Genomic DNA, 11,704 nt, shown 5'->3' with positions numbered 1-11,704 from the left:
GTGCTGTGATTCTCGTGTTTAATATAAAAAGTTATCTTCATAATAGTTTTGTTTCTGTGAAGTTCTTGACGTGGCTCTGCTGTACAGAGAGGTTTTCTGCTGGGTTGCACAGACACCACACAGTGTTGGTGTCTGCCTGCACACCATCACTTTACTTCAGGTGATACGCGGGTGCATCTGAATAAATAAGAGTATGATTGAAAGTGAATTTATGTCTGAGAAATAACAATAAAAGAAATATGAAACTCACTAGACTGATACGTCAATCATTTATTTCTGTCAGTTTTTATGAACATGGTTTACAGATGATGAAAATCCAAAATTTCAATTTCTTGTAAAATTCAAAATGTTGTGTGTGTATATATATATATATATATATATATATATATATATATATATATATATATATATATATATATATATATATACTTAAAAAATGCCAAGTTTGTAGCCAAAGTTATTTTAATAGTAGCCTTGTGCTTGTCTGCATTGTTAGATTTTAAGTCTAGATTGGACAATACTCAGCAGAATCTCTGTTAGGTTGAGATGAGTGGAATTGGTGGTGCTGACTTTGGACTTGATAAAACACAGTGGACCAACATCAGGAGATTTCACAGCTCCCCATATCACCACGGACTGAGGAATCTTCATACTGGTTCTCAGGCAGCTGAGATTTTCTGCCGCTCCTCTACCCCTCCAGACTCTGGCACTTCAAACTCCTAAATTAAATGCAACATTGTCTTTCATTTGAAAAGATGTTTTAGTCAGACCCTTGTCTGAGCGCGGTGCTTCATTCATCCATAGTCCACATTTTGTGAATCTTTCCCAAATGCATATAGTGGATTTATTTCAGAAGCTTCTCAAGGCTGCAGTTACCGCTGTTGCTTGTTTTTCTCTGTTTTTATTTCTCTAACCTTTCCTTGTTTGGACATAACACACAGTTAACAGGTTAATTTCTTACTATTTATCTTCTGCGGTGTTGCTTTCTTGACTGTTGTGCCAATGCTTGTCTCAGGGACAAGTGGTAGGTCAGCTGCCTTCCCCATGACTATAAGCCATAGTCCCATACAGCACATCATTTATTTATTACAAATCTTTTTTTTTTTTTTTTTTGTCACTATACCATATTCTAATTTTATTAGAAACAAACATTCTGCCTTTAATAGCCAATAAATTAGATTTCTTGAAATGAATTACTGAAATAAAACTACTCAACATTCAAATTTATTGAGACAGAGGTGGAAGGATACATATTTTTCAATAGATTTTGTATCAAATGGTGTTAGATCAGCAGTAGGAGGGGTAGAGTACCTTATGCTGCTAAGCTTCATAAACATGTTGATTTCATTTTCCACCTGCTCAAACTGCCAAAGACTGGTTTTATTGACAATGGTGTTATTGTGCTTAATTGGCCAGCAAACCCACCTGACCCCATAGAGAGTCTATAGAGGAGTGGCAAAAGGAAGATGAGACACAATCCCAAACAATACACATGACCTGAAGGCACCTATCAAGCACTGAGAACAGCAGAACTGCAAGAAAACCTGATAAGTATAACATGCCATAATCATTCATTATGGTGACAGATGATGCACATTTTTTTTTTACAAATCCATTAAAAAACAAATCTGTAACAAATATAAAAAGAAAACCTGCTGCGACAAAATGATTACACAAATGTCCACAGCCTAAACTTTTACACGTCTTTAAGTTATGCACCTGTCAAACTCTTTTCTATTTTGCCATGCTTGCTCATGCTTAAAAAAAAAAAGTATGACATGGAACTATTTCGTGGAACATCAAATTCTGTCATGTTTTGATGAATGTTTGTTGCCTTTCATGCACTCCCACTGTTAAACGTGCATGTATACTGAGAACAATGGAGTGATACAAAGAGGTTCTTGCGTGTCACGACTGGGCACATTATTAATTCATGACGTTGCTGTCTTTTTTTTTTTTTTTTTCCACATTAAAGGGTCAGCTGCTTTATGAGTGACTCCAAGTTGCTCAATAATGATTTGCCATGTTATTCAGAAAGCAAGTGATGGCTTGTCTCCAGTTTAGCCGAACATCTGCATGATGCGGTGATGTCTTTCAGTCATTGTTGTGATATTCATGTCCCAGATACCTTATTCCATGCCATGCACAGGTGTATTTTACAAGACTTGTTGAATATAGTAAATATCTGTAGAAACTTTGATATGTTCAAATAATTTATGACATTGAGGCTCAGCTGGTGATCAGACAGCATGTTACAATGCAAAATGCAAAATAAGGTGATCTGCAGGCAGCTAAAAAAAAAAAAAAAAAAAAGAATTTAATGGGTTTTTGAGATGCTTACTAATGTTACTACTAATTTTAAATATAGGCTCTTTAAATTAATGTGGAAATAATGCATAATTTTTTAAATCAAAATTTACCCAAGTGCATGATTTCTTTTATCATTTTATTAATGTTCCATATACAGTTTCGACAAAATAGTGGGTTGCATGTCAAAAAGGTAATGTTAAAAACCTGTCACTATAGATTTGCTGCAAAGAGTAAGTACCACTTTCTGCTCCTGTGAGTGAAAATGATCAATGTTGCTTTTCCAGATTTGCCAACTGGAAAAGCAACAGATTTTTCACAAAGAACCTAAGAATGATCTCTACAGAACAGAAACTTTATTAGCATTTGAAATTTAGCATAAAGTGCTTTCAAACCTCCATGACTCCATAGTTTTGGTTCCAGCCATGTTGGATGCTAGGGGGCCGTGACTGCATCAGAGAACACTTAAAAACATGCTCAGCCACATTTCAGGATCCCCTCAGCCCCTCCTCTCTCTTCCACCTCCCTGTCTCACTACGTCCCCTTCCATCCCCCCATGTTGCCTGAGGAAGAAAACTGGGCAACATCTGGCTGAGTTTATGAGGTAGAGGGAGAGAGAATTGGTAGACCATGAAAACTAGGAAGAATTTGTCTTTTTTTTTTTTTTTTTTCAGCCTGTGCAGCAGGCCATTGTTGTAGCTGCCATTGGAGGCGGCGATATTTTAATCCTGTGAAAATGCTGAGCTTCGTGGTGAAATTTACCAACAAGGCCTCTGATGTCATTCTGATAAAAACACATGTTGCCACTTAAGTTAAAAGTTTTATTCAAACAACGTGAACAAACTGAAAGCTGCCAAACATTGTGGAATGAGCCAAGGGTGAATACTGTTACCCCCAGACTTTCACAGTCACTACAACTGAGTGAGCAGGACCCAACCACACACACACGCACACACGCACGCAACCACACACACACCTACACATATACTGGACATATTCAGTCGTTTACACACTGTGAAGCTGCTGAGTCCACAACAATACAGCAATTATCGTCACTTCAAACCAACTTTTAGTACAGTGAAAAAATTAATGGTTATTTGGAATGCAAGTCACTTCAGTGTTGTTAGTCACAGAAATTCACAAAATCAAATAGACGATACAAACACCACTCTTCAGCATAAGACACACAGCAGATGTAAAAAGAAGAAAAGAATAAGAGTGGCACTCAGATCCTTCAGTTGCAGAAAACTAAACAGAACACATTAATAAGGAGAATAACACTGCATTTTTCTTCACTGTAAACTAAGGTTCTGACTTTTTGATTGAGTATAAGTGGATTCTCATTTTCTCTGTGGGGACATCAAGGTTCACTTTTTTCTTTAATGCCTGTGCAGTAGATTTACTACGCCTTTCCTCAAAAAAATTATTTATAGCCTTTGAACATTTTTAACATTTCATCATGTTACAAACACAGTTTAGTTTGTTTTTATTGGGATTATATGTTAAGAACCAACCGACAGTGGTGTGTTTGCCACAAACCAAGGAGCAGAGAGCAAATATGATGTCATTTGCTTTAGTCAGGGGAGATTAAACAGAATTTTGAAGCCAATATGCACAGTTCTGTGTGGACTAGAAAATGAACGCTACATAAGTTCAGACCTAAATCCATTTGTGAGACTGTGGCGAGACTAGACATTCAATATCACAAAGGCTCTCCAAAAGCCTTGCAGCTTTTAGTACAGTGATTATAGCAAGAAAAAAGGTTCTCAAAAAACAACAAAAAAAGTGTTTATTGGTCCATAAAATCCCCCAAAAAATGCATTTAAGTTTTCGGTTGTAACATGACTGAAGTGTTTTACGTTCCAAAGGGGCAGGACTACTTTTGCAAGACACTAAGATCGCCGTTAAGTAATTTGGGCAGTGTTGAAAGTCTTGGATAAGAGTTGAATCAGTTGGTGTTTCATCTTTTTTTTATTTATCCCAGTGGACTGCGGCAATTCCTTTGGCACCATACATTGAGGAGGTCTTAGTGGGTTGTTGATTTTGAGGTCCATGTTGTCATATTTACAAACGTCTGATATTTAGCTCCAGAAGTAAACACAAGCCTGCAAACATAAACCTGAACAGGTATGGATCTGGGGCTCGCGCATCTGGCTCGGCCTCAGTTTGCTTGCAGTCGTCAACACTGTTGTGACTCTTCGTTACTATGAAGTCAGGCCTCTGTTGCACCACAGCACTGCAAAATGAATCCAGCTCCCAGTCTATTGAAAACAGCCCAGAAATTGAAGGCAGGAGCAAACTTGCCAATATTGAGCTGCGGCATGAGGTTCATCCACAAGGAGCTTGGGTCCCCAGCAAAACACTGCATTTGTCCACGGATGTGACCTGTGTCAATGACGTAGATATTTATAAGCATTTAAAAGCCCAATCTGATGAACGTTTGTGCTTTATTAAATGGGGTCTGAAAACAAAGACAAATCGTCTGGTCCTGGGAACTGAAGCTAATCAATCTTGTGATTCCAAATGCATCTGTTGAAAGAAACATTGAGAAAAAAGCGGATTAGTAAAAGTGGAATACAAAAAACCCCCCACCTAAAACAGAAATCAGTTTCTTCCCAGTGTACTTGTTTGGACAAACAGAGTGGTTTGTCTTTATCATGTCTGGTTTCAGACAAAATAAAAGCCTATAGCTGATCATTTCTCAACATCCTGTTGAGTCTCCAGAGATTGCTACGAATGATCTACATGTATTTGCCCAAATATTAAATGCTCATTAATAAAAAACAGGGAAAAGAGAGTATTGGAATGTCTCTGTTATTCAGACTGCGCAGCAGTCAGCAACAAGTCACTTCTTTCCTGAGGGCTGTGAAACAATGATATATGTCTAGTTTGCTAGGGGCGCCTCATTGGCTGAGCAAATAGTCCCCAAAATAACCACCAATCACCGAAGATGCTATCATCAGTCACTCACAGCGGGTATTGTGAAAGAACTAAAGTAAACTTTGTTTGCAAAGAGCTTCAATTATCTACAGATAAAACTATAGACGAAGCACTAAGATAGGGAAATTTGTAAAGCCAAATTGCTTCTATGTCTAATGTGTGTTGTGCCCAAAAAGAATTTTCAAATTGCAAGGAATGCGTCTACTCTCTTCCTGCTTTGGTCTGATTGGCCACTAGGCAAAGAGGGATCATCCATTACATGCACAGGTAAATAAACACTTGTAGCAATTAAAGTGCCATCATTTGTTATGCATCGTATAGTGTTCGTGTGTGTATGCGCACACTCCCTGCATGTATGTGTCACCAGCTATATGTCTATGCGTGTGTGTGCGTGTGTGTGTGAATTTGCGTACGCACGGTGACCATTCTCAGGTTTCATTGCCGTTGACTGCCCTTAAATGAATGATTCTGAGGCCCAAGAATCAACAAATGTGACCCCTGGCAGGCCGTAACACAGAGCCCAACCTGCCTGTGGATGTGTTTGAAGGCCGCTCCTCTTTCTTCTCCGTCAGCACCTCTCTACCTCCGCACAACAGATGCATTCACTACACAAACTCACATGTGACGCCTGCACTCGTGTTGTTTATGAGGAAGTGTGTTGCCATGTGGTCATGGGCATGTGTATGCTTAGTGGCCTATGATTATTTTACATGTCAGCATGTTGTGACAGAGTGTTAAAATCGTATGAAATTTTGGGTTTTTTAGAGGTTAGGTGTGACATTTTCGGACTTCATTATGTAGGCATGGAGAGACACGTGACAAAGAAAAGCGTTTTGTATCAGCTGGGAAAGCAAAAAGCACAATATGGAAAATGTCGCCTGCTCACATGGCAAAGACCTTTTTTTTTGTTTTGTTTTAGAAGAAACATGAAGAAAACATAATACTTTACAAATCCATAGTTTACCAAAAAAAGGAATAGGCTAGGATTAAGCTCATGCTTAAACTGTTCATGAACTCAGCAGCTTACAACCTACATAAGTACATAAACACACAGTTATATTTAAATATATATGTATATACATCGATGCACATACGTTACATGCATGAATACACAATACAAGCTTTTATCATTTTACATTTTAATGGTCTCCTGAGGCTCACCAAGAAAGAACATATTTTGATGTGATCATTCATCTCAGTTTTACGCCAATTTTTTTCTTTAACATGTTCAATTAACAAACCTCACAATTCATAGTTACTCTCAATTAACTTTAATGATTTCTGAATTATAGAAGGTTGGGTGTCGTAGACATTATTTCAGTATCTTTGAATTTTAATGTATTACTTTAAATAAAAAGTTTATTAACTGTTTCACAATATCCAACTTTATTAATAAGACTAATAAAGCATTGTTGTACCTTATCTACTATATTGATTGTTTTATTTGCATTTCCCCAAATTTCTGAGCAATATGACAAACATGGATTAACCAAGGAGGAGTATATCATATGCAAGTCATTTACACTTATTTAATATTTTATTTGAAACAAAATTAGGTTTCTAGTAAACTGCTGCAGAAATGTGTTACACAAACTCCATCACAGTTAAAGTTTTGTGGTTAAGTGTTTCTGAAACCACCCTGGTTTCAGTATATTGTTTTTGTTAAGAAAGGAGTCTAGACTTTTTGTGAATATATTTTCCACAATTTTTGGAAATTGTAGTAGCACTAATATCGGTCTATAATTTAAAATTTGCTTGACACCACATTTATGGACTGGAAACACCTCAGCGATTCTCATTTTGTTAGGAAAAATTTTAGTTGAATCTGTTAAAAGTATAGACGAGAGGTTTAATAATACTATAAATTACTTCATTCACAATAGCCGTAACAATATCATTACAATCGTTGGCATTTTTTACTTTAACTTTTTTTAACTACCAGCAAAACGCATTTGCTGCTGAAGAACTTGACACCTTGCATTTCAAAAGAAGGTAATGGTGCGTCTTTCCCTTTATTGTCTTCTGTTCTTGCATATGTGCGGTATGTCATCTTTAGTCCAGCTCTTCTATCTCCTCATTCTTTTCTTTGGTAGTTGCTTTCAGTTGTTGAAATTCTCCAATCAAGCGCATCAGGCTTATTTGTTACCTTACCACCTTGCTCAGTTCTTCTGATATGGCAACTTGGAGCTATTTTTGCTGCATGTTAACTGTTAAGAATCCTGTTAGTTCAATAGGCCTTTGCTGATAGTGGAAGCACATGTAGTCAAAAGGTGCTTAAAAATGGAAAAAAAATAGCAGGAATGACCTAGCAAATGTAAAAATTAGCTGAATGTCAAAGTCAAAACTTCAACATTTCCTTGTTTTTGTCCTTCAAATATTCAGTCGACTTTTACTAAACTGCAGGTCAGATCTATATAGGCCCTCTGAGTCAGCAGCCATCTCAGAATGGCATCAAGGCCTTTGTAGCCAAAAGGTCACAATCCACAATTTTCTGCACCATTGAGTGTTAAAGGCAGCAGTAAGGAAGGCAGCTACTTGATCTGAAGAACACAATGAGGGCATTATATCGATTTGTTCCTTTTTTAAGATACAAGTGTGAACACCTGCTGGGTTTAAAACCAGTGGAACCAAACGAAGAATTACAAGTGTTAGTGTTGAGAAGGCATGGCCTGTTTATCTCTAGCAAGGAGTGAGGTTTTTTTTTTTTCTTTTCAGTGCCATTTCAAAACTTCTTAAATTTTCTACAATAGCATTTCTAAATTTTAAAGTCCTTTTATTGAAATGCCAGAAAAAAGTGATCAGTATTTTCTCTGGATTGTCTGAGGCATAGAGTAATGCAGAATTGGTCAGCTGGCTGCAAATAGACTAGTAAGCAAAAAGTGCTGTATGAAATTTTTTCAAGTAACAAAAATGGACAATCAATGACTGTTATCGATGCAACTGTTTTATGGCTAACACTCAGTGTTACTTTAGCAGCAGTAGGCATACATATTGCTTGTCTGTTAGAAATAAAACCAAGTAGGTCATGTTATATGCATTTTTACTCTAGCATCATATTTTATTTTTAATAATTAATACTAGGAGAAACATTTCTGTCAGAAAAGAAGCATACTACATGGCAAAATACAATGTCTCTCTCTTCCCTCAACTCCAATCGCCATTCCTATCTCCTCCTCCCCATGTAGCCCTCGTCTTACTCCCCCCTCCTCCTCCTCCTTCTCCTCCTCCTCCACTTTCCGCATGCTTGATGGTGGGATCACATGAGGTGAAGACTTTCTCATATTAATAATTGTTGAACTTGTGTTTAGGGACAAATACATGATGAACATATTTAGAATGTTCTTTGCAGATTCTGATGATTATTCTGAGTGGAAACCCAAGAGAACTGTTCCTTTCTTTGTTGAGTAAAAGATGGGACAGTTTTCCACTAAACCGGTTCCAGTGCTTAACCTGGGAAAGTGCTATTTTCAGTTCTTAACTGGTAGTATAAAAGAACCAGTTTGGCTTTAGACAAGTAGAGAATCAGGGTGGAGCCAGGCCATTGAGACACTAAATACATCTCTTTTGGTAATGTTTCATCTCCTGGCTGTTGTATTCAAAAATTAAGTTTAAGTATTCAAATCACATCATTTCTGAGATAAAGAATGGGACTCACTGTAAATAGATTTCCTCACGGCACCATTCTGAAATGTGCTAAATCTGTTTTCATCAACACACGTTTAACGTATTTGTGAACCCTTCTCACGAACTTCGGATGCTACCAGTAGCACTTTATCTAAAGTCAGATTCATTAACACCACCTGAAAAACAATAGCATTTAAAAAGTGGGTCATAAACGCTGTTCATAGTTTTAGTGGAAAATTGCACAAACTTGCTAAATTAATACTAATCCATCTTTTATTAATGACAAAAATTGAGAAATTCTTAGTACTGGAGTTTTAAAAAATGTGCTCACAACACATTGATTGGTTGTTGGTCTCCTTTATCAAAGTTAACATATTCTTGATGTTACGAAAAATGAATATCGTATCTAAAAGTCTTCATGCGAGTCCTGTCTTTCAACTGCTACTGACAGAAGCTGCCTGTTAATGTGATCGGTGTTGTATTTGGGGACCACCAATGTCTGAGTGATCCCATCTTTGCTTGACTTTTCCTTGTGTTTTAGTATTCTTTAACTCCCACAGATACAAAAGGAGAAACACACCAAATTCAATTACAAGTACAAAGATTCGGGCCTCTACTCGACTCTCTCTGCTGCACAGAGAACTCTTAAACATATCAGGAGATGGAATGAGGAAGAGGAAAAAAAAAATTGGGAGTGAAGTACTGTGTAACAGAGGGACAGCCCAAAAAGTGAGCTGACTTTCTCACTGATCTGTGCAAATATCCCTCCCTTCTTGTGTTTATACGGTAATTCTGAAAGTCTAACCTGCACATCAAGTTGTCCCAGAAACAAAAGATCTTCTCCGCAACAATTACTTCAAGAGTTCATTCTTTCATCCCACAATTTTTTTTAACCTTTTTTCTCCTCCTTTCTTTCTTTTCTCCGCCTGACTTTTACAACTTCCTCCTGGTTGAGGCGCAGCCCTAACCCAAACAAAACTCCATTTTTTAGTTATTGGCCCTCATGGCATGTAATGGAGAATCAAGCTAATTATCCCTACAGCTGTTTTCACTTGCTTTTTATGTAAGCAATACCTGGCTGATCCAGAGAGCAACAGTGAGGCCCTTCTTAGCGCTCCAGGCCTCCAGGCCTGCTGGAATTAGAGAGCATAATGCCAGGTCCACACCCCCCTCCCTTCCTTCGCCACCGATACTGCCTGTGTGTACCCCTGAACCCATCTCCCGGCACACAAGCCCACCTAACTCAGCTTGACACAACCCCCTACTACCCAAAAAAACACGCAGTCACACACACACGCACACACCCAGAGCCTCCATGTCCACCCGTAAATCTACCTTTCAAACTCCCCCCTTTGAACTTCAACAAAGCTGCTCTTCAACAACTAAAACGGATCTGCACGACAAGCATGCGCTTTCTTCCACTGATGGCAATTAATGACAGAGCTGAGCAAGGGTGTGGCTTAGGTTAAATGGGAACCATCTCCCGCTGTCATCAGACTTGAACAGAGATGGAGCCAGTGCAAGGGATACAGACAGAGGGGTAAAGAGTGAAAGAAAACAATTCCTCAGTGGCTAATTACATAATTTCCTTCATCTGAACAAACACATACTTGGTTAAAGCGAGTGTGAGCAAGCTTCACAGATGCCAGTTTTAAGGGTTTTCACGAGGAGACCCACTAACGCCATCCATAACGGCTTTCTAGCTGTGCCGCGAAGGTAGACCCCAGACAAAACATCATCACCACATTTTGTAGCCTTTGGGGAGTCATGCCCCAAATTGCACTTGAGTGTTGATCTTCTTCTTCAGCAATCCTTCAGAAGAGTGAGTCAGTGAATATAAACAGTTGCTGGTGTATTGTTTCACTCACAACAGTTCATTCCTGAACACAACCAGAAAGAAGTGTGCTTGGTTCACACACCACTAGGTGGTGTGCACTGTTGTTGGAAGAAGTATATATTTGTGTATCAATCTGATTAACTTCACGTCAAGTGACAGAATCCATCTTTTAGTGAGTAAGATGTGCTTGCATTTTTTTCTTAGCTTTTATATTGTTTGAACAGTGCCTCATTACCTCCTTGTGCTACATTAACTGAGATCTGGAATCAAATGAAGAAAATGTATTGCATTTTAAAACTCCTTTTTATTTCAGCCTTATAACAGTAAATATTGTGTTAGCTGGGAGGGGAGGGGGGTGGGGGGCAGCAGAACAGCTCCCTGCTCCAACATATTCCTCTGCCTGCCTGCCTTTTTTGTCCCTAATCCTTTGAGGAATGATGGAGAACTGTGCAGAATGGTGCTTAGCTCCTTGATTCCAGCCAAGGTGTGTCAGTATACAAATGATACGGGTTTAATCTGCGGTACCTGCTGCTAATGTGAAGGTTACTTTCACATATCTTAGCAGCTCTTCCCACACATCAATGTGTGCAGCTGTACAGCATCTAGTCTTGACTTAAAAAAAAAAAAATACTAGTATTTTTAAAATCCACAGACATGGAAATCCCAAGATATCAAGGCTCTATGAAAGGAAATGTCATGACATATCACCTTCTGACTGGATTCAGTTAATTCTCAGTGTAGTTGAGTATTAGTTGAGACTGGTCGATCAGAAAATGAAGCATCCAAACTCTTTTCTTATCAGTGAATGCACCATGCAAAGCACTGAAAGGATCCACTCATTACAACACTCTTTGGTCTGGAAGTTGTTACCATGAGAACATGACTGAAGGTAAGCTATTTTCAGTAAAAGTAAGATATTTAAAGTTTAAAGTCAGAGCACAGTGATGTGAGAAACTGCAATGACATGTTGAGGTTGCGAAAGAGACTTTCAGCAGG

General features: G+C 38.2%; 1 protein-coding gene across 1 annotated transcript in view; it reads right to left on the bottom strand.

Moving 5' to 3' along the window:
* Positions 1-3,114: 3,114 nt before the first annotated feature.
* LOC106930121 (ERC protein 2) overlaps positions 3,115-11,704 on the bottom strand; it is a 154,656-nt gene continuing 146,066 nt past the window's right edge. The window contains exon 18 of the mRNA XM_088007322.1: positions 3,115-4,836. The gene's annotated coding sequence lies outside the window, so the exon portion shown is untranslated. The remainder of the gene's footprint in view (positions 4,837-11,704) is intronic.

This window comes from Poecilia mexicana, unplaced genomic scaffold (genome assembly GCF_051168715.1).
Source record: "Poecilia mexicana isolate PSO_F unplaced genomic scaffold, ASM5116871v1 scaffold_7, whole genome shotgun sequence".
NCBI lineage: Eukaryota > Metazoa > Chordata > Actinopteri > Cyprinodontiformes > Poeciliidae > Poecilia > Poecilia mexicana.
The sequence above is the reverse complement of the archived record's forward strand: the minus strand, read 5'-3'. Positions and strand labels throughout refer to the sequence as shown.